This window comes from Agelaius tricolor, unplaced genomic scaffold (assembly GCF_023055355.1).
Source record: "Agelaius tricolor isolate 1412-34295 unplaced genomic scaffold, bAgeTri1.0.p SCAF_2, whole genome shotgun sequence".
NCBI lineage: Eukaryota > Metazoa > Chordata > Aves > Passeriformes > Icteridae > Agelaius > Agelaius tricolor.
The window spans coordinates 86,048,718-86,072,125 of NW_027269262.1; the positions used below are offsets into that span (position 1 = coordinate 86,048,718).

At 44.1% G+C, this 23,408-nt stretch overlaps 1 long non-coding RNA gene across 1 annotated transcript in view; it reads left to right on the forward strand.

Moving 5' to 3' along the window:
- LOC139587457 (uncharacterized) overlaps positions 1–23,408 on the forward strand; it is a 131,775-nt gene that overhangs the window by 27,000 nt on the left and 81,367 nt on the right. The window contains exon 2 of the long non-coding RNA XR_011678401.1: positions 11,128–11,498. This is a non-coding gene — a long non-coding RNA (uncharacterized lncRNA). The remainder of the gene's footprint in view (positions 1–11,127; positions 11,499–23,408) is intronic.

Genomic DNA, 23,408 nt, shown 5'->3' on the forward strand with positions numbered 1-23,408 from the left:
AAATAGTTTTTGGGGCTTTTTGTGTAATCAAGCGCCTTGTGACATTGTTTTGGTGTGGTGACATATATATAATGACAGTATGTGATTGAGTTTAAAGGGTTGTAGGAGGACTTTAAAAGATAGATAGCAAAATAAATAAAGAAATTACAAATTGCCATTAATGTGACCCCAGATAGGCAGAAAAAAAACGTAGCAAATAAATAGTTGGAATAATTTCTTCCTGGGTTTTCTGACATCTTAATGGCTAGCTCCAGCACTTCTGATAGCTTGGAATTCCATCCTGCTGGATGGCAGAGCTGCAGTGAGCACATCAGCTGGAGCCACCTTGGCCCTGAGGAGGATGTGGAGGAGACAAAAACCCCAGTTCTGACCAGGCCTGCACATCCTGATCCAGCACAGGAGGCAGTGAGAGCATTTTGATGGAACCAAGATCGGATTTGGCTCTAAACATTCTCTTGGTGGTGGCTTCTGGTGAGTGCCTCTCAGGCTGATGATTCCTCTCTAAATTTCCCAGTATTTTGTTGCTGGCTCTCATGTCCCAAGTCTGTCACGATTTGTTCCCAGGCTGGAGAGCCAGGAAATTGGAGCTGAGAAAACCGCTGGAGCTTTCTGATATGCTGATGCTGTTCACTGGTGCCCCTTTTTGGGAAGGGAGCATCAGTCCCCTACCTGAGAGAGCTGGGCTATTGCTTCCCCCAGCATGGAGCCAGCCTCTGGAGGGGTGGAGGGGCTGAGCCCTTCAGGAGCCACCAGGGATGGGAAGAAATTCTCTTTTCCTGGGAGAACCTGTTCTGATCCCCTGTCACTGGGGATGGCTTTGGGCATGGGGTCCCCCTCTCCTTGGCCTACTATCCTAGAAGGACACAACCCTGATCCTGGGAGCAGCTGGAGCGAGCAGCAATGGCAGGGCTTGTTTTCCCAAGATAATCTCCTATCGGGAACGGCTCGGCAGATGTAGGTGAAAGGTGATGCTGGCACTGCCCAGGTTGGCTGCCACTCTCCAGGCTGAGTCCTCAGCTTTTTATATCCCTGCTGCATCACAGTGCAGCTGCCACCCTCCTGCCTGTGCTGAGGATCACTGACTGGGCAGGGGATCTGAGCACTGTGCCAGCTCCAGGAGCACTGCCACACACCGCAGTGTTACTGCAGGCTTGCATCAGCCACAGACATGTCTGACCTGATAGCCTGACTCCCAAACAACCAGTGCTGGGTCAGAGGAGGGCAGGAGTGTCATCTGCTTGAGAAAAAAAAAAAAAAAAAATTAAATTTAATCTCCTATAAAATTTTAATATTGTTGCTGATTTTTAGCTCTGAATCATGAAGTTTACTTGTCAGCATGCCGCTTCCTATTATATGATGTGTTTCTTATGATACTTTTGATGTGTTTCAGTGTCCTCTCCTTCCACCTTTTCTTTTTCTTTAACCTTGGAGCTTCTTTACTAACTATATTCTGCATTCTAGTTATCTGCTGTGAGTACCAGTTCTGCACTTGCCATCCTAAGTAAATGGGAAATGGGTCTGGAAAGGCCACTGATTTCTGCTGCAGCATCATCCCCTGGAGAATTGAATTCAGTCTAGGAAGCAGACTGGTGAAAAGGGTATCTTAATGAGCAGTCTTCAGAAAGAAGTTATTTCAGGTATTTCAGCCAAATAGCTCTGAGGACTTCCAAACTGGGGCGAACAGTATCTTCACTTATGCAAAGATGGTGTCACTCTCAATGATCTCTCTCCATTCTTTGTGATAAAAGATTGACATGAAACCAGATCTTCTGTCTCTGGAGCAGATTATGCCCGTGACAGAGAAGTCCTGACTCCATTGGAGGGAGAGGCAGAAGTGGGATTGTTTGCTCCCAGCAATGATAAGTCAGATGCTTAAGGAAGGCTGGGCTTCTCCCAAGCAGCTCTTGGGAAGGAGAGACAAAAGCTCAGGCAGCAGCTTTTCACATGGGTGCAGTGACAGGTGGATCTGCTGTTGCTGTTAAGGATTTACACAGGGAAGAGACATCCCTGGCTTCACCCCTGGGTTTGGTGGACTTTTTGGTGGGCCTTCCTTCTGCAGGGAGGCTGTGTGGAGGCTTTGGCTGAGTCTTGGCAGTGGAGCCATGGAAGTGGTGTACAATTGGTGTACAGTCACTGCTGCAGGACCAGTTGTACAGACTCCAGGTTTTTCCTCCCTATTTAGTGAGTTCAAGTTGATGTTTAAACAGCTTCATCATAACCTAGGGTTTTTAAAATTTTTTTTTTTTGGAGCAGTCTAAGAGCACTCACCTGCATTGCTGCCTTTGGAGGGGTGGCAGTGCTGCCATCAGTGGGGCTGTGACAGAGCAGAGAGGGCAGAAGTGCCAAACTGTGGGGTGTGTGGCACTGCTCCTGGAGTGCACCCTGCACCCTCCAGGGCAGCATCATCCCTGCAAAAGAGAAGAGGCCTTTTGGGCTTAAAACATTGGTGAATGTGACTCTTAGCAACTTGATGGAGTTGAAGATGTCCCTGCTCATTGAGGGGGTCACACTAGGTGACCTTTAAAGATCCCTTAAAGAACCTTTAAAGAACCTCTGATTCTCTGGAAGTTCTCCTGAGTCTCACAGGCTTTGTATGTAAATACACTATTTAACTGCATTCCCTATAGCAAATGGTATGTGGCTAGGAATTCCTTTGATGCCTTTAGATGCTAATGTGGTGATAAAACAATCCCTTCTTTTTCCCTTGTTTTTCTCACAGCTTGTAAGCTCTTCAGAAAATCATGTCATTAAGGATTTAAGAGCCTAGAAGTGATTAAAATAAAAATATTGTTAGCAATAAATGAGTGAGAAGAGGTGCAATACTTTGTCACTCTTGGAATAAAAATTTAGAAATATTCGGAATACAGGAAGGTAAGTTAATTTGTGAGCACATTCAGGAATCAAAATAATGGGGATTATTTTATGTAATGATATATAAATTATTTTATATAATAATATATAACCTCCATCCTGGGGAGGTTATCCATCCATGCAGCTGAGCTGGACCCTGGCTGATGCCTTGTTTGTGTGAGGTGCAGAGTTGGTGGGAGGCAGCTGCAGGGTGAGGAGCAAACAGCTAATTCCCTGCAAATCTGTGCTTGTTTTGCAAACCTGGAGAGGGTTGTACAGAAGCCAGACATTTTCAGATGTCTTGTTTTTTGTGTTTCTATTTTCTTCCTCTTGAGGTGGCTGCAGTAATATTCACTAAGGATGGAGGTGAAAGCAGAGTGGTAGGAAAAGAGACTTGCTAGGACTGAATTGTTTTTGTTTAGCAGAATTAAAACTAAATTGGTGCATGGTCAGGAGTCTCTGTGAGTATAAGACAGTGAGCAAAACATCTGTTCACAAACACATGGGATGGGACAGGTAGAGCTGGAGTGCAGTCCCTGACAGGAATCCTTGCATCAGCAGAAAAAGGATTTACTCTTGGATATCAGCAGAAAAATAAGTCCTGGCCTGTAACTTAATAGTGTAACTGTGTGATGCAATAAATAGAACCTTTCCATGCTGATTTAATTAAACCAATGCAACCTCTATGCTTAGATGAAGCCAAGTCCTACACTGTTACAAAATCTTTTCTAATAATAGTATTTTTTTTTCACTTCATGAAGGTCCTGATCACTGAGCTGAATGTTAAATCTGCCTGCAACAGCAGGACAGGCATTTATTTGGATCTGACAGGTCATAATGAGTCAAAATCATTCCATGGGCTTTGTTATTATTTGCTGAATATTGAACATGTGCCCTTAGTAAGAAGGACCTTTCAAAAAAGTAACAGGAAAACAGAGCCCAGTGTGCCAAAATGTTTCTGTGCTGGTATTCCCAGTGCTGTTTTGAAATCTTCACCTCAGTTGCCTTTGCAGAGCCTGGTGCCAAGCCCGGAGCACGTGGGGCTTCTCCTGGGCTCCACGGGGCTGCTTGGACCTCAAGCCAAGTGTGACAGTGCCCAGGGAAAGTCATTACCACTGGGCTTCTGTCCTGTTCTTGCATGAGGAGGCAGCCACCAAGGATTCAGCTTTTAAAGGAGCCAGATATTAAGCTGGAAATGTGTCAGTCCTGCAAGGGGTGACTTAAGCTCATTAAAAAATGTCTTTTTCCTTCTTGGCCTCTATCCCCTCGCTGCTTCTCAGCAGCTTTGTGCTGATTTGCTTTGCCCACAGTAAATACTTCCAGCAAGAGCAGAGCGTGGTTTCCTTTGGGTTGAGGAGTTGAGCTCCAGAGGGATGCAGAGAAGGGCTCAGGAATGTCCCCTTTTGGCCAGCAAATCAATTTGGTGTTCGTGGGGCTGGCACTGTGTTGATCCAGTGCCACAGGGATAAAACTTCACCAGCACTGGAGCCATTGGCTCAGTTTTGGTCCCACCAGTGCCTTCAGAGGACCAAGCCCATCATCCCAACTCTGCCTTTTTGGAGCTGAAGCAGGGGCAGCATGGATGGCATAAGGACAATGATGGCATAAATGGGGACAATTGTGAATCCATTTTAATGGAGGGATTTCAGGAGGCTCCACTGGTGAGGGGTTGATGAAAGCAGATGTCAACTGCAACCAACGTGCCTGGAGTTGGTTGGTTTCATCTTTGAAAAGTAAGGGGCTGGTGTCTTCTGTTCTGTGGTTTTTTGAGGTTTTTTTTTTTTGTTTTTTTTTTTTTTTTTTTTTTTGTTTTTTTTTTTTTTTTAATACCATCCAATTAATCTCTCTGTTAGCCACTTTTATAATTTTAGCACAACTCCTTTGCTCCTGGAGCGAATGTAGTCTTGTGAGAATTTCAGCATTTATTTGACTACAAAGCATGTTGTTAGCCTGCATGGTGACAGCCTAGATCCTGAAGGCTTAAAGAATAGGTCTAAGATAAAGAACTGAAAATGTAATGAGCAGGAGGATTATTTTTGCAGCTGGCATAGTGATTTTTCTTTCCTTTCATTGTAAGCTGGTAACTAATGCTGTGCACTGAAAATCATAAACAAAAGGTAGCAAAAAGAGGCTGCGGGGTTCAGACTGAGCCCTGCTCTGGGAAGCCAGGATGGTTCATGGTGACCAAGCCAGGTGTGGGAGCTGTGGGTCATTTTGGCCAAGGCACAAAGCAAGTTTGCAGTGAATTTTCCCACTTTTCTGTGAACTGCAGCAGTGCCCAACAAGGGAACCTGGCACTGGGTTGTGGGTTGATATGCAGTGGAGCAGCTCTGGAAATGGAGCAGCAGCTCCTGTCATTTGTGTGAGAGCACTTTGGTGCTGGACATGGGATGGTGGGAGAGCCACTGGGGGCAGAGCTGCTGTGTGCCTGCATTAGGGGCCAGGGAAAAGAAAGAGGTGGAATGGTGCTCACCTGGCTGTGAACAGTAGGATGGAAGGGCTCTTCCTTCAGCCAGGTGTGGGAACCTGACTTTCATTTTGATGCACAGGTCTTGACTTCCTGTAGTAGTTGAAGCTGGTGATACAATAGATATAATTGAGAGACTATTTTAAAAATGCAAACAAACAAAAAAAAGTGCAAAAATCCATTTCCTAATGCACTTGAAGGGTTACAACTTATCTCTGCAAGATTAGCCTTGGGACCAGCATTTCTAAAAAACACCTTTTAAGCCAGAATGCAGAGTCTCCTGTGAGAGCAGGAGACCTGAAGTGCTATCCTGAAGTGCTGTCCCTTACCTTCCTGCATCCACTTCAGTGGATCTGTGGATCTCGTGCCATAAGTGTTCAGCAGCTGACATCAGACTGGTCTTTTTGCCTGTCTATTACTGAGTATCCCACACTCTTGGATCAATGAGTGGTCCAGATGGATGTTCTCCTACCCAAGGAACCTGATTGCATCTCAGAAGGACTGTGGTCATTGGCTTGAGCTGCAAGTGGTTCAAGGCTGAAATGATCCTCCTTTGTGGACTTTGTTTCTCAGTGACCTTTCAGTTTTTCTGGGTGAGGCAATCCAGTATCTCTTAAAAATCACACTCTTCAGTTCATTGTAAAACATCTTTTTCCAAGAGAAGGATGTGTGGAATGCTGTGTTCCATATTAGAAGTGATTTTGATAGCATGAAATAGAATTTTTTTCCGGTACTATCACCCAAGTTGGAAAACATTCATGTCTTGAATGCTATAAAAAGGCAAGTTAATATTTATCTTACAGTTTGTTCCTTTAGTCTTTTTATGTAACAGTCTACCATTTATCAGGAGAATATCTCCCCCCACTTCTCCTTGGGGAAGGTTTTCAAGAGTTTTTCTCTTACTGTATCTGTGCCAGTTAGTGCAGATTGAGAATAAGGTTATGAATTTTTGCTTTGAAAATGGTCCAAGGTGACATTAGATGCTTAAAATGTCAGATTGTGTGACATTTTCTTAAGATTTTGCTTTTTGTCTTCAAAAATGGTTAAAAGAAGGGGGTTAATTGTAAAGCATCTCATCAGTGCTTCAAATTGTAGCACCCCAGCTTGTGATCCATGCTCATGTAGAGTCACTTTGTGAAGTCAGAAGAGCATAGTCATGACCTGCATTTTGTGTGAGAACTCCAGCTGTGAGTATACAGCCTGCTGGTCACTTGGCTGTTGGTTCAGGTTGGTGGGCAGACCCATCCCAAGTGTGGGTGAGGAGTCCTGGGTGGATGAGGGACACAAATTTGTGTGATGATACCTTCAATGGAATAGCTAGACTTACATTTTAAAATTACACTTTATTGTGAAACTATTACAAGAGTTCTTGGAAACATTTTTATGTTGCACTTCATGCCTTACCAAACAATGCATCTTTGGGCTGAGTGTAGGTTGGAATTCCCAATCTACCAGGCAATGCTTCTGTGCTTGTCTTTTTTCAACCCTCTCCTTTTTATTGGAGTTTCCAGAAAGGAGTTGATTTTTAGGATGAAAAACTGTAGGGTGAGGCAAGATGAGTGGTTCTTGCCTCCATCTTGTTTTCCCCAAATGCTCAGGTTTTGGACATGGACGTGTCTTTGCCTGGTCACAGACTGGTGGAGCATCTGCAGTGCCCTCCCCTCATTAATCATGTCCCAGCCATAGCTGCTTTTTCTTCATCTGGGAGCAAAAGCCCCAGCTCCAGGGACTGCCTGAGATATTGGCCAAGCTTGTAAAGCCCTCAAAAGCAGCCAGGTTGCTCCAAAAACTTTGTGTTGCTGAGTGAAGAGTAAAAGGCACAGCGGCCTTTACAGTTTTTTTCTTTTGTGTTTCTTTGGGAAATAATTGGTTTTGTTTATTTATCTTTTATAAGGACTTAAATATTATGGGCACATGATATAAGAGATTGTTAACTGGTATCTGCCATAATTCCATAAAGCAAACAAGTTCATGTTTCCTCACTGATACAAAACACAAGTCCCATTGACCCAGAACTCTGTGATTTTGCCACTCTCACTTCTATGTCAGATTCAGTCTATAGCTGTTCTCAAATTTCATGGCTAAGAACAGGAAGTCAAGGAGAGGTTTTGGAGGTGGCTTGAGCTGATTCATCAGCTGGATGTTATTGCAGAGGACAGTCTGGGCTTGATCCTCTTCCTTCCTCCAGTGATGATGCTGAGCCTGCTCACTAAATCAGGAGAAATGCAATCCCTTGTGGCAGCTGAGAGCAAACTGCTGCCTTTCAGGAAATACACCTACAGTCATTTTCTGGAGAATTTGTAAAAAAAACAGGTTGAATTGTTTTCTTTTTTTCCCCTTTCTATTCTCTGTTGGGTAACATTGACCTTGATAAGCCATCTCAGTATCTGGAGATGTTCTTCTGCATGGAGATGTAACAAAGCCATTTTGGGATGCTCAACTTGTGTTTAGTGATTTTGGTATTGGCAGACTGAGCACATACTGCTCACAGTGCCTGGTGGCAGGAGCAGCAGACATAAATGCCCCAGTTGCATTCTTGCCCACAATAAAGTCACTGCTGAAGCTTACTGCAGTGATCCTGAGGTTTAACAGGTCCCTTACTGCATTTAACTCACATGGCTGGGTTGTAATGAACATGTTAGAGTGTAAAAAACCCAGCCTTTTCCTTCAAATAAAACACAGACACAGAAAACATCTCTTGTTTTTTAAAATGAGCCATTGCACTTGGGACTCTTTAACATTCAAAGTTTAACAGGTGGGACTCCTCCTCTCTTCCTCACATATTTTTCAGCTAATGAGGAACAAGTCTTTTCACTCTTTTTGTGTGTTTATTAATCATTTGGGGTCTCTCTATTGCAGGGCACACTGTGCTCATTGCTGGTTCCCTACAGCTCATGTTGACAAGTTCTTGCTGCCCTTGGAGAGGAGCCGTGGCTCAGGGTGCTGCTCTTGTGTTGAGGGTGATGCTTTGTTTGCTCAGAGCTGCCACGTGCCCAGCCCGTGGTGTTTCTGTGTGTGAGTGATTCAACCCTTGTTGTCTGCAAGTGAGCAGTTCTTGTCAAGGGATGGAGAAGATGAATGTGTTTTTCAAGTGCTGGCCCATGACTTGAAAAACCTGGATGTGTTTCAGAGCTCTGCTGCCAACCTACTGCATGACCTTCAGTGAGTTGTTAAGGGTAAGCCCTCTCCTGTTGGGCTTGGAGAGCACTCATGGACAGTCTGCAAGGAAGACCCTCCCTCCACTCTGAGGGGGAAGCAGCAGTGGAGTGAGCTGGGGTGATGTTCTTTCCAGCAGGCAGTGTGCTCAGTCTTAAACATCAGGCACATTTTAAGGGTAGAGTCCAGAGAACTGGAAAATTGTCTTTTCAGGCATGTGCTGGGCACAAGGGTTTGAACTTCATCTGCCTCTCAAACAGGGTAGCAATGAGACAGTGTCTTCTCCTTACATCAGGGGGTGAAGTTCCTCCATACCACAAAGGAAGATGCTTAAAATGAACATTAATCATCTGCTATTGTTTTATCTGTTACAGTCTGACTAGAAAAGCCCAAATGTTTATGTAAAAACATAACTTGTGCAAGATGCTGGCCACTGGGCTCTTGCATAGCCCGTGAGTCCTGCTGCCTTCCAGCTGGCCTTGAAGGCAGATGATGGGAGTGCTGTGAGAGGTGTGGTATATGCAAGATGGGGGGAGATATAAAAGATAAAAAACAAAAAAAAAATTACGTTTTCTCTCGTTGGGCAGTGAGAACTGCTGGGCTCGTCTCCCAGGAGAGCTGAGCAAAGTACATATTGACACATCCATGTTGGAGCCTGGAGAAAAAGCCCTGCTGGTGCATCAGGCACAACACAACGAGGGGCTGGGTTGGTGGGACAAGCCTCATTTCTCTGGAAACAGAGATTTATCTCAGTTTGCTTGCTCATATTTTACAGGTAATTGGTTTATGGAGAAAACAGTTAGCTCGAGGATTTTGGGCAGGTGTTCTTGCTGTAGAGAAATGGGTTTTACAGGCATATTCCATGTCATAAAGTTACCAAGAGTGGCTGAGATTGGCTGTGTAATTAGTGGAATGGGAGTTATTTTGGGAGATTCAAATCCTTTTCCAAAATGTTTTCATCAGCTCAGGGACTTGGATCAGACCTTCCTCAGCTTCAGTTGCTTTAACTGGGGGGAAGTTTGGGAATATTTCATTTCCTAACCCTCCCCATCACTAGGAAACACACTAGAAGCAAGGACAAGGCAATTCAGATTTCTTTTTCCACAAATTAGCAGACTTCAAGTCTGCAGGCTTCCAGTTGCCTTGTACCGACCTGCTTGCTGGGTTTTGTAACAACAAAAACACATTGCAGGCGCGCCAGATTTTTGTGGGTTATGGTGTTGTCCCCACAAGCCAGCTTTGCCCGAGTTATGCTAAGGTAATGGTGGATCTTTCCTGCAAAGAAGGCAATTTTGATTATTTTCCCAAGGGAAGAAGTAGTTTTGGTTCAAAGTAGATTTTGTACATGAGGTGACTTAAACATGATCAAAGTCAGTGGAATTTTATTTCAAATAAACATGTGATTCTCCTAATCAACCCTTTAAAGAGAACATCTGGGGAAAAAATGTCAGGGTTTTGTACATTTAATTATTCACTTGATTTTTCCCTTTTAAATATCTGATGACGTTTCCGCTGTTTGAGGTTAGATAGGACTTTATTGACACAATTAGCAAAACAAATGATTATCACACCTTTTCCTTAGCCCTGTCCTATTTGATCTATTTGCTTGCACTTTCTTTGCTCCTGTGCTTGGTTACATTACACACAATGTTATCACCTTCCTGTGCTTCTGTAGCTAAAACAAAGTAAAAAAACCATTTTGGCTCTTAGCTGCTCTCTGCTGTTTTCTTTTTACAGATGAACTAGAAAGCAATGTCAGGCAAAGAGTTATTTGAGTTTCCTTTCAGCACTTGCTGGGCATTATATCCGGGCCTGGCACTTGCCTGTGTTTATGCGACAGCTTTCATATTTTAAAATAACAAACAAAAATCCCAGCAACTCTACTCCCAGCACAATTAGTAAAATCAGATTAAAAGAATTAAAAAAACAAACAACCAAAACCCCCTAGATCATGATGGGTTTATAAACGTCAAATACTAGAATTTTTATGACTAATTCCTCGGGTATTTTGAGCCACTTTGCTGGGATGTGTTTATTTTCTCTGAAAGCAGAGGTGGGAAGTGTGGCTCTGTCTGGTCGGAGGTCACATTGGGTTGTTGTGCTGAAGAGCAGAGTGTTTCTGTTGTGTCACTGGTGGGTTGTGCCAGACTTTGCTGTGGGTTGCTGAAGGTGTATTCTCCTGATGGTGGAGAGACATTTTCCACTGAGGTCAGGAAGGCAGATGGTGCTGCTGCCCTACAGCCCTTTCCATCCTTCTCTTCCCTGGTAGTGAAAATACCTCATTAGGTTTAGGAGGTGTGGCAAAAAGGAGAGGGGGGGAAAACTCTGTTCTTTCATCTGACAAAAAGAAAAAGAATAGTTTTGGAAAGATCTGTTGGTTAGATGAGAAATACTTTCAGTTGCTGACTTGTCCTCCTCCTCCTTTCACATTCCCTAGAACCTATGAGGCAGCTGGAGGTGGTGCTCCATGCTGTGTCTATGGTCACTGTTACATTAATTTAAATAAATCATGCAAATAAAAAAAAAAAAAGAAAAAAACAAACTAAAACATTCCTTCTGTGCAAAAATAAATCAGGATATTGGAGTGGGAATAAACCTTGTCCAAAGTGGTAAGAGCTGTTGTGTAATGGCCTGTCCCTTTCTTCTCTCTGAAGGTCCCAAGCCCATGTGTCCCACTTGTCTGGAAGAACATTTGAAGTCTGGCAGTCTGGTCCTTTTCATAGATCCAGAGGATTTTTAGGAGCATGGGGAGCATGGGATGCATGGACCTCTGGACCCAACAAAACCCTCTGGAGAATGTTGGCTGTGGATAAAAGCATCTGGAAGTTTCTACCATCTTTTTACCCTGTTTTTTCCTGGGTCACCCTGTGTCATTTGTGGCCCTGTCCTGAGGATTATAGCATACAGTCACTTACTGGAATACCTCCCCATGCATCTTCTTGAAATGGACCCACTGCTTTACCCAGCTGGAAGATATTTTCCCCCAGAGCTTTTCCAGTGCAGCAGCAGCACTTCTGTCCAGCAGGTATGTAAATGGTTTTCTCATTCACTGCCCAGTTTGCTTTCTTGATCTTCAGTTCAGTCTTTTTTTTTTGTCCTTACTAGCTTCTGCTAAAGGTAAGATCTACCAAGGCCCTGGTGCTGTACTCTCAGGGTGACTTTTCTTTGTTGGGACAGACCCAGTTTGAGATGTAGGTTCTCATGGAGCAGTAGTGTCAGCTGCTGAAGGTTCTGATGACCAACCACAGCCTCATACATGAGGGAAAGGATGGATCTGATGGATGGATCTCTGCATTCCTCCACCTGGATCCTCCAGGACTCTTGGGCAGCTGTGTTTGTAACCCACAGCTGCCATCAGCCATGTGTGGATCATCTTATCAGGCTTCATGGTCTCATTTCAAAAAGGACGACACAAGTCGTTTTTCTCTTCTTGGTTCAAGAGAATTTCTGCTGAAGAATGTAATTTTGAGGATGATTTATCCCATAAAAAATGAGATGCCTTTAGCTCTAAAATTAAACTATTCCTATTCCATATAGATGTGTATAACTCAACAGCACTAGTGATAACAACCAAATTTGCATTGTTAGAGTCATTTACAATGAATTAGATGTTTTTGTGGAGGTGATAAGTTTTTTTTCCCATTCTTTCTAGCAGAGAATTATTGTTTTGGTTTCTGTGGGTATCAATTTGCTGTGAAAATCATTCTTTTTGGCACTTGTGCTGGTTTGGTCAAATGCTCAGGTGTGCTGGTGTGTTGAACAGGTCTCTCCTTCTTACGGGGTAGACAAAAAATTAGCTCTTTGTCTCTAAATGTTATTTTCACCATACAAAGAGGAGGTGCTGAAGGAAATGGGCTGAAAATGCTTTGATGTACATTTATTCTGCATTCCCCTCAGCATTTGTGAGGCATTAAAAGTTTCATCTTCTTGCATTGTAAGCACAATTTTGCATTAAAGGGAGGAAATGAGAGGGGTAGGGTGGATAGATCATGTTCAGTGGGAAACATAATCAGTTGCCTCACTGTCAGTTTGACTGTGACCTGTAGGCTGGATGGAGATGGTAGACAGAGATTGGGGATACAGATGTTCTTTGCTTTATCAATGAGTAAAGTCAAGTGCTTGTTGTGCTTGTAACAGAGGCCAGAGCTGACAGCAGGGATTTGGAGGTGGAAGCAGCATCCTGCCAGGCTGGTGGGGATGGTCCACGCTCATCCCTGCAGTGTGGTCATGTGCCAGGGCAGAGCCCTCTCCAGCAGCACTGCCTGGAGCTCAGCTCAGCAGGTCCAAAGCCTTCTGTGTGCTTGTGCTGCAGAGACATCCCCTGGAACCAGCTCTTCATTTGCAGATAGTTTTCCTTCCTTAACCTGAATTAACAGTTTTCCCATCACTGAAGTCCCTAGTGTTTTATTAACTAGCTCCTAACAACTTCTAAAGCACCTGAGAAAGACAGATCACTTGCAGTTGTTCTTTTTATCTACAATTAAAGCAAGCACCACTGATATTTAAAATCCTTTTTTTTTTTTTGTGGTCAGCTGTTTGATAAAGACATTGCAAACCAGATCTCCCCTTGTTGCTGTAAGATGTGAAAAGGTGCTTTGTCAGCAGCACATTGCAGTGGAATGAGCTTTATCTTTTGTAAGTAACTGGGAGCGGATGGGGCATCAGTTGCTCTGCTCTGGTGCTGCCAGGCCCTTTGGTGCTTCTGGACACCAAACAAAACGTGCCTGTAACCTGGATAACCCAGAGCAGCCCCAGTGTGCTTGACCTCTGCGTTGTAGGGTCAGCACTGACAGTGAGCAGGGAGAAAAGCCATGGTGGATGTACCCTGAATTTTGTGTTCTGCATGGCCCCTTGCAATGAGACTCCCCAGTCACACACAGTCTGGCAGGCACCTGGCACATCTGGGCCACCTGGGAGTGGCCCAGGAATTAGAGCTTGGCCAGGAATGATGTTTCAGTTGCAAATGTGCAGCTGTTCTTTACAGGGAGGAAAAATCATCTCAGGTTTTCTTCAGAGCAGGTCTCACCCTGCATAGATGTGGGGCAGCTTCAGAGGGTAAGCAGTTTAAGGGCTTTGCTGTTGGTCAGCTTGAGCATCCAGGCAGAGGGCTGCTGGCTGCATCCCTAGGTGCTAATTAAAAGATGAACTACATTAGCATTCAAGATATTTGCTGGTAAAGTGGTAAAGTAGCAAAGATTTGCTTTGAGTCAGGTTGCAGATCCTTGGATCAAAATGTCCTTTAGGGGGCTGGTCTGTACACAGATGCATGTTATTAATAAGAATAGAAAAAATACAGAAAGCTTCTATTTGGCTGCCTGAGAGGGTTATGTATGTGGGTGTGTGTTTCAAAAGCCCATAACTGATTATAAAAATCATTGATGGTCTAAGTCAGTATTAAGGATGGTTGGATGACAGTGAAAAGCAGCTCTGGCACATTGCAGGGATGTTCTTGTCATGACTAACCCCTCTCACTCTCACCCCTGTGGAATTTTTCAGTGCCCAGCACAGACCAGCACTGAAATTGCAGGTTTGCAGAAGTTTTTAAATCTCTCCCCAGCTGGCAGCAAATTAAGGAATTGCAAGTATTTATTGGTTTAAGGATAAAATATAACATCAACAGCTATAAAAAATTTTGACAATGAGGCTTTTTTAAGGGAGTCTTACTTTCTTTATGGTTTTGTGAGTCAAATGTGTCAAAGCCTGACAGAGGAAGAGGTTTTAATCTACAGGTGCTGTCTCTTGCTTGATGGTTTCCTGCTTCTAAAATTACTTCCAGGTTTTTTGGAATTGGGTCTGAAGCTAGTTTCATGTTTCAGTTTGTGGACAACCTTGCTTACTACTTCAGCAGGCTGGATTTGTGAGGGGTGGGGGCAGCAAATGCTAGTGCTTTTAAAGATTCTTATTTTGGCTGCCAAAAGTCCATTTGCCACTTTCAAAATATTTACAGCTGAATCTTTGGATTCACATCTTCTTTTGCTCGAGGAAAATGCTGAAGCTGGCAATGCTGAAGTGTTGCTTTGATCTTTCTTCCCCTGTCTTGCATGGGGAGTTTGGAGGAGAGCATACCCAGGGTGAAGGATGTTGATGCTCCTGTGCTCATCCTGCACAGGCTGACTTTTGCTCATCGTGCAGCAGTGAAAGTCAACATGAGCAAAGCAAATTAAAGGTGGATGTCAGTCCTTAGTTTATGCTAAAAACATCAACCACTTTTGAAGTGTGCATTTTCTCTCCTTAAGGGCTGTCCCTCCTTTGGGGCACCTAGTGATGAATGCCATTTGTGCCCAAACTTTGTGCTCTTACTGCAGGGCAGGTAATTGGGGATACATTAGGCCATATTTCTGTTTATTCATATAAGTAAATAAATATTCATATATTTTTAAAGATCTGGAATAATCCTCCTAGTATGTCTTTAATGATCCTCTATTGATTACTTTAAGACCTTGCTTGGAATGTTGTATTAACAAAAGCATCCCAATCATTACTTTCAGAATAAAAATCTTTCTTTATGGATGATCTTTGCTTTTCCACAAGCACCTGCATCTGCAGGTACTGACTTACTGTGCACAGTAAATACTGAGCTATCTGCTAACTGTGCTCTTCAGGTTGCAAAGAAGCAGTGACCTAACACAAGACATACTGTTAATGCCAGCAAGAAAGCAAGAGGTGTCTGCTTGGCTTCTGAATCCTTTGTGTTGCTTTGAGGGGCTCTGTGCAGAGCTGGAGGTGCTGACAGGCTGTTTTCTGGTGCTCCCAGCTGCTGGGCAGTGTTATGAGTATTAGCATTGAGGAACTCTGAACAAAATTTGTCTCATGCCACGAAAATGTAAAGCCTCCAAAGCTGGCTGGCATCCCAGAGCTGTGAGAGGCCCTTGGAGGGGCTCTTGGTGAAGGTGGCAGGATTTGCACTGTTCCCTCTGTAAATGGGACATGATCTGAAGAGTTTCTGATTAAGCTTTAATCATTTCCAAGCTGGTTTGGTTGCTTACATAGGGCAGCAGACACAAACTGCTGAGCAGGAATGGCTGCTATGGGGTCAGTCTGCCACCATGGGAGGGCATCTACCTAATCTTCCTGTCCTGCAGTGTGGAGCCCAGTTCAGAAACACAAAATGCCATTTTGGGCAATATTTTATTCTCAGGGTGTTTCCTGAGCTGGAATCAAACCCAGCCTCCTACCCTGGCAGTGTTTTGGGTATCCTGTGATTTTGCTGGCTCTACTTTTGCAGGGTACCATCAGTGTGCTGCCTCTTCTTTATCTTTGCAGTGTCAAAATCAGGAGGTCAGATTAGAGATCTGGGGCTCCAGCAGCAGAAACAGGGCCTGAGTCTGTGCAACCAAGCAAACCAACCAGCCTATATTTATAACAATTATTGTAGACAGCTTGGGGGATGAGGCACAGCTGCATTCCAGCCCTGGTGCCTCTGGAAGGTGGATCTCTTACCATCCTGATTAGAAGTGTATCCTCAGCCCAGGCTCAGCAGCCCAGTTTGCCTGGCTGGGGGCATTCCCTGGGGAGCTGAGTGGTCTGGAGACCCCACACTGCCCTGGCTTGGCCCCCTCCACAACTTGGATGTGCCCTCCTGCCACTGGCAGCATTCTTGTGGCACAGGGATGTGGGATTGCCATCATCCTCCCCACTGGCACTATCTCTTGGCTTTCATTAAGCTTTTTGCACAGAGCAGCTCTTTGTGGTGGCCCCTGTGCAGTTTTATCCAGGGCTCCATTTGCATCCCCATCAGGTGGTTTTCGTTTGACCTTTGCCTTGCTTAAAAATTAAGTACCAAGGTACTAGGGAGAGAAGTAATTTCCCAGATAAGCACTTTTCCCCTGTTCTTCTGTAGTTCATGGGGGAGCTGGCTTACCCTGCCTGTGGATGACTAAGGAGGAAATTCTTTTTTGGTTAGGATAATGCTGACAGTTCACTGGAATTTTTTTTATCATGGCTTTATCACTTCCTCCCTGCAAATTCTTATGTGCAGGGCAGGAAAAAAAATAGTGGTGACCACAAGTTATGGAATTTGCCTTCTGTGGAAAAGATGCTGAACAGGTAAATGATGCTGTCAGGTTTGCCATGGTTTACATGGAGGATTTGCTTCATATCCAGTTATATAAACAGGCTGGGTGAGAGTCATGAATATTCTAGCAGCTATCATCTTTCAAATGTGTTTTTTTAATGTTAGAGTTAATTAATGTTCATATCTCTTGAATATAGGTGAGTGTAAGCCTGCTCATCTTTCAGGTGGGGAGGAGGTTTGGATTTATCACTTGTCTCTCAGAGATGGCAGGGTCAAAGTCAAGTTTATGTATAAGGGGTTTCTGGGTCACCTTGTTAATCTCCCTACCTCCCTTTTTTTGTAGAGGAGATCTGGATGTGTGTCTCTAGAGAAGGCAGATGGAGTTTGGCCAGAGAGGCTCTGCCTTTTGGTTAAACATGTGTGTGTTCTTGCAGTGTTTGCTTCCCGGTGGTGCTCAGTGATTGCACTGTTGATCTTTCTGCAAAGGCTTGACACTGCTGCTGAAAAGCTTTGACACTGCAAAGCATTGTTTACTTATGAAAGTGTTATTATGTTTTGAATATCTATTATTCATCTCTTGTGCTAAAAGTGACATTATGTCATAAAATTGCTCTTAGATTTCAGAGCTTTGAGGAAAAGCTGGTTTTTTGTCCCAGACTCTCAGTGACAGTACTGGAAAGTGCCTTACCCTTTGTATCTCTGTAGACCTCTTTTATGAATTGTGAGTGACAGCAGGAAAAGTATAAAAGAGTGCAGAGGAGCTGGTTTTGATGTTTATAAAGGGCTTTGATAAAAGATGCAGCACACAGACTTGATGTTATTTCCTATTTTTAACTTCTTAGGAGCATAAAGTGCTCAGATCCAATATTTATGTAAAAAGGGAAAGAGGGGGGATGTATTTCTTCTTTATTTTCTCCTTTATTTTTCTTTTTTAGGGCCAGGTAAATTAAAATAGAAAAGTGTCTCTCTTCCATGCCCTAGTAAAATTTTCTTCCATGAAGCATCAGTAAAGCAAACTCCATGGTGTTGAATGTGTGGGTGATGCTGGAGGAGACCAGCTGCAGATTTGAAGGCTCCTTTTTTGCAGGCTTGTGCCTTCAACCTCTCAGCCGTGGCTGGCTCCAGTGGACCCAGCAGCCATGGTGATGTGTGTGGTGATTCCCCAATAATGGGGAATGAGAGTCAGAGAAATAGAACATGGAAAAGCTGGGGCAGTTTCTCCCCTTTCTCTAAAAGTCAGATCACAGTAGAAGCATCTCTCTAATAAGTAAATTTGCTTGTCCCAGAGAGATGCAAGGCTGTGTGCTGGCTGGGTAATTGCAGTTTTACTGATGAAAGTGCTTGTCATTAATTCCAGCTTTCTTGTTGCAGTCTCCTCTTTAGTCCTGTCTGCCAGCATGGCTGGCTTGTGGTGGGCCTCTGTACTCCTACAGATTCCCATGCATGTAACACACCAGGAGGCTTCATGGCACTTTCCATCTGTGTGTGCATAGAAAATACATGTGAGGGTGGGTGTGGGCTGTGAGTGCATGCATGGCATTGTCATGGACATTTCCATGATTGGTCCATCATCCATTCATGGTCCTTCGTGCTGGAAGGTGAGTAATGAGAGTGCAAACCTGTCCTTGAGATCCAGCTGATGACAAAAGTTATGCTCTGCTTGGAACACTACATTTTGTATTTTATTGGGGCTAAATGCCTTGAAACAACCTATGCAAGAGAGTCCTCCTATCCCTTGGAGAACTCCAGAATGGAGCAACTTTGCTGAATCCCATCTTGCTGCAGTGGAAGAATTCATCTTGATGGGATAGACACAGTAGCAGCTGTCAGTGGGGGTTTTTGAGTTCTTCAGAAAGATCCAGTCATCCAAGGGGCTGTTCAAAGCAGGTGCTGGTTTGAAGTAGCTGGACTTTAGCAAACACATTCCAGCTCTCAGATGAGGGGAGTAAGCACTTTCTGCTCTGTTCTTCATGCAGGAGCTTGTATGTGAAACCATACAAAAAGGGAATTACCAGCCTTGGGTGGTCATTGGAAGTGTGTTTGCTTGGGTGTTGTCTCCCAGCCTCTGCTGTCTCTCTAGAAGATTGCCAAGCTGGACACTGAGGCCTACAGGGTGGGATGTTCATTTGGGATGTGTTGTAGAGCTGTGCCTGCTCAGTAGTCTTGCATCTCGTGTGCTCCTTTGTGGTGATGAGTCCCAAGTTACATTCCAAAAGGACAGCTCTGGTCACACACAATTACAGGGCATGAAGCACAGTTTTATTTTCTTCTTGCCTCACCCATGAAACTGTGTAACACCATAGGTGAGCAGCTGACTAGTTGGACTTGGCTAGCTTATAGCAGTAGTGTGTCAGCTCATACAGGTGTCTTTTCAACTTCTGACAGGCTGTTCAGTTAGGCAGAAAGTGTGGCTATCCTTAGTTCTTTTGTAAGACATGGGAGGACTGTTTTGTTCAATTGGAGTGGACACCACGGTAAATTGGAAAAGCTGCTGCTGAGTCCAGAAGAGATGAGCCAGGGTAGAACTTGTTCAGCTGAAGTGACAGACGCTGTCTGTGCCCCAGCTGTGGCATTGGTGTTGGGGTGTTCTCACCATGCTTTGGTGCCTGCTGCTCAGCAGGTTGGGTGCTCCCATTGCATTTCCAGCAGCAATCCATATGCTCTAGAGCACAGTGGGGCCCCCCAAAACCTCTGTGTCATTGAGCAGGGCTGTGCCAAAGTGTCTGATGAAACATTGGCTGGCAAGAGCTGCAGTTCCTCTTCTTTTGAAAGAAGCTGGGAAAGGCTCCCCAAAACAACCAGTGGAGAAAGTGTCCAGATGAAAGATCTGGTAAGTCTCAGTGTCCCCTCTGTGGTGTTTTCAGGCTCTTCTGTAATCAGCTGTCATTTCAGGATCTGGGCATATTGGACTTCAGGGAGTATGGATTGAAACTTAAACAAACAGTGATTCTTCTATAAATATTTAGCTCACACTGTTTAGGAGCTGCTGGGAGTTGGAGACAAAAAATGGTTTAAAGTTCATGACTGTCTGGAAAAGCTATGGAAGGGAGGCACTTGGTCAGCAGATTGCCTGGCATGTAGGTTTTGAATAGCTAATCCTCTTTTTTTTTTTTTTTTTTCCCTGAGGAAGAGGATGTGTTAAGCATCCTTTGGAGAGGCATAAGGTTGCATTTTTCCAGTGCTTACATGGCTGCACTGGGGACTCAAATCAAAGAGGCTTTCTTCAAGAGAAGACTTGGTATGGAGTAAATGGATGGTGTACCCTGGCTGTACACATCTTTTCAAATTTGGACTGGTCCAAATCCATCTGAAGTTCATACATCTGCATGGGAGGGGGGGATGTGTCTCCAAGTGTGTGCTTTTGTCTGGCCACCTTGATAGCAGGACAGAGGGTTGTGCCTGGGCCAGCTGCTGCTGAAGGAGGTGGGGTCCCTGATGGGGTTTATGTTGACAGCATGGATCTTGGGCTGCCACGTTTTTCATGCTCTTGCAAAAACCTTGATAGTGAGGTAGACCTTTCTCTGCCAGCCTTTTTTTTTTTCTCTTAAATATGGAGATAATACACTTTTTTCAATTTGCAGAGCTCTTTAAAGAATAGGAAAGAATGAAATGTGCTGATAAGGAAGGCATTGGTGAGACAGGCAGGGGCATACAGGCTTTGAATAAGCAGGGAACTTCACCATGCACAGGAGTCTGGGATTACTGATTGAAAAGAAGAGAAAATAATTGATTATTTTCTCTCTCACTCTGTATTCCTGTCTCTGTCTTGCTCTTCTAACAAAAAGTACTTGCAGTTGAACTAGATGATGGTTGTAGGTCTCTTCCAACTATCCTATCCTATCCTATCCCATCCCATCCCATCCCATCCTATCCCACTAATAAAACAGTAAACCTAAATATTTGCCATGCCCCGTGAAACATTTTACGACTGTTTACACCACCCCTGCGCCTGATTTACAGCATCCTGGGTCTTTTTGTACCAGGATGGTTGGAGTGCCCTGTCCTTGTGGTCAGCTGCTTTGCCTGGAAGATTAATGGCAGAGGAGAAAATGTGAGGGAAGGACAGGTAAGAAAAATGTAAATTTCTCATTTGTCAGGTTGTTGAAATTGCTTTTGAGGTTTGAGAGAAAATGTCAGTATTTGAGTTGGAGGTGGTGGCAAGCTTGATGGTTTTTCTCTTTCAATAGTTTCTTTTAGTGCCCTTCCTAATTTAAAAGAAGGTGTTTAAATTATTAATGTTTTAGCAGTGAAGCAGAGGGATTCCAAAGCCTTTGGCAAATATCTGCTAAAGCATCTATCTTAAAAAAGAGCTTCATGTTTTTTTCTGACACCATCTTTGACAGAAGCTCCCCTTCTGTGAGAAGCACTGAATCCAGAGGTGGACAAAGAACTTGATTTATGTAGAAGGTAATTTTCTGCAGTGGTGTTTGGCCAGAAAACATAAAGATGATAATGATTTTTATTTTTTGGCATAGCCTTTGCAGATCTCTGTGCTTTTGCCTGTGGCTGAAGCAGCACTGTGCCGTGGGTGAGTGCCAGCACACTGTCCATGATGCTCAGGTGCTGCCTGTGAGAGGTGGGTACCCTTATCTGGTCTTTCTGGCTGCAACATCCTGGAGATGAGAGGCAGCTGGGGCTTCAGACACTTTCACCAAAGCTGTAGCTTGAGCTCAGGCCTCCCATTAGAGTTACCACACATTTTCCTCCCTATTCCCTTTAGGTATTTGTACTGATTTTGTACCAAATCTCCTTCTTGCTACTTGAACTGAGGAATAAAGTATTATAACTCTGGCTTGGGGCAACTGTCCAAGGGATATATTGGGATACACTTGGCCTTTGCAAACAAGGACTTCAGTCTCCAGCCCTGTCAGTCCTTCTGGCTCCTGCAAGTTTTTCTTCCAAATGGTTATTTCAAACCTCAGAGAAGAAGTTTGTGTTTTTTCAGAGCTATGATTAATACCATTTTTACGCTTCGTTGCAAAATGTCACACAATGAATGAGACCAGCAGGGTGGTGGTTTATGGGTGGCAGGAAAAAGAAATCAAACAAACACTTCTAAATGCTGTTTTGGAAGAGTGATGTGTGTGTGCATGTTTTATAATCTGCTGTGAACTGTGGGGTTACGTTCCTATTAAAAAGAAAAGGGGAAAAAAGGCTTAAACCTCATCTATGGAAAGAATGTCAGAAATAGTTGAGAAACTGAATAATTACAGTCTTTTTGTGGGTCAGTGAAAGCAAAGGATTGCTATGCAGTTGGCTTTGCTATTAAAAAGTCACAGGATGGTTGAAGCTGGAAGGGACCTGTGCAGGTGGCAAGTAGCTACAGCCAGTTGCCCAGGACCATGTCCAGATGGCTTTTGTGTATCTCCACAGATGGGGACTCCACAATCTTCCTGAGCAAGCTTGGTCACCCTCACAGTAAAATGAGACATAGCGCATGGTATTTCAGCACACTGGCCACAGGTTTCTGCTTGTTTCTGTTGCAGTCTGGGAAGTTTGTGGGGGTGTGTGGTGTTGGGACAGAATGTGTTGAGTGCATGAGGAACCTGGGCTGCAGCTGAACCCTGTGGCTCAGGCTTGGCAGTGCTTGGCTGGGACTTGGGAGAGGTGGGCTTGGCATAAGATGCCAAAAATGATCTCTTCAGCAGTGTGCAGGGAGTCTTGCTGCCTGGTGGCTGGGTCTAGGCCACTCTGATTGGTTTTGAGGCTGTGCTTATACCTGAGCCTTCAGCCAACTGTGCTGTCTTTTGCTTCCCTTCACTTGACAGTGTGCCTATTCCCAGCTGGGAGTCACTTTGCCACAGGAATCTGGGACTCATTTATCAGCATAAAATCAGGCTAATTACACCTTTGAAGTGTTCAGCATCAGTGGTGCTGCAGCATCAGATGCTTCCCCGGAAAACTCTGTGTTAGTGGCAAACCTTGGGGAAAAGAGGCCCAGAGGCTTCTTGTGGCTGTATGCCTAATGTGTCCCCATCTTGGGGACAAAGAGGATGCTAGTGCATGTGGGAGGTCACCTAAGCCCCCATAAAGACATTTGGGTCAGCACAGATTTGCTTCCTGGTGGCTTCATGTGCATCCCTCACACATGGAAAATAAGCAAAGCCTAAGACTACACTCAGCCTCATCTTGGTCTCTAGTGTTTCCTCCTGTCTTCCATCCATGGAGAACAGTAGGCCTTGTTTGTTGCCCTGGATGCATTTTTCTCTTCCTCTAACCCATGTTCTTTTCATCCTGTTTTTGTTGCTGATAAGTGATGGGAATAGCAGCAGTGAGATGATACCTCCCAGTGCACACTCCCACTGTCCACAGACATGTCCCATATAGCCCTTGTGCCAGTGACGGGTATTTTCTCATTAAAAATAGACCACAGACAATGGCACTTCCTAAGGACTGTGATTTATCATTTAATAACAAGTGGTTACTCATTTCCTTCGGAAAACTTTCTGGAAGTGTTATTTTTCTTTTCCCCCTTGCTTCCCATTTTTTAATTTCCTTCAAAACCCTTCATTACCCATCAGAGCCACTGTGTCTGTTAAATGAAGTGTTCCCTTTTCGAGTGGAAATCATATTTATGATTTAAAGTTAATGAAAATAACAACTCTTAACCTGTTGGGCATGAGCTTTTCTTTGTAAGTGCCTGCAGCCCTGAAAACTTAGTGCAGCTGCAGGAAATAGCAACAGAGAGCTGGGTAGGTAAGACTTGAAAAACTGTGATGCTGATCCTAAATGGGGAATGGATGATTTGCTTGAGCTGACTTAAAAGAAAATTTCAAGAAACTTTAGAACTCATATTGTCTTGAGTTGCCAGCCCTTAGCTGTGATACCTCCAAGTTCTCCTGAAGGATGGAGAGCCTGCAGGACTGCTAGGCAGTCTCCTACCAGGTCTGGTATTTTAGTGACTTTACCAAAAAAGTTCAG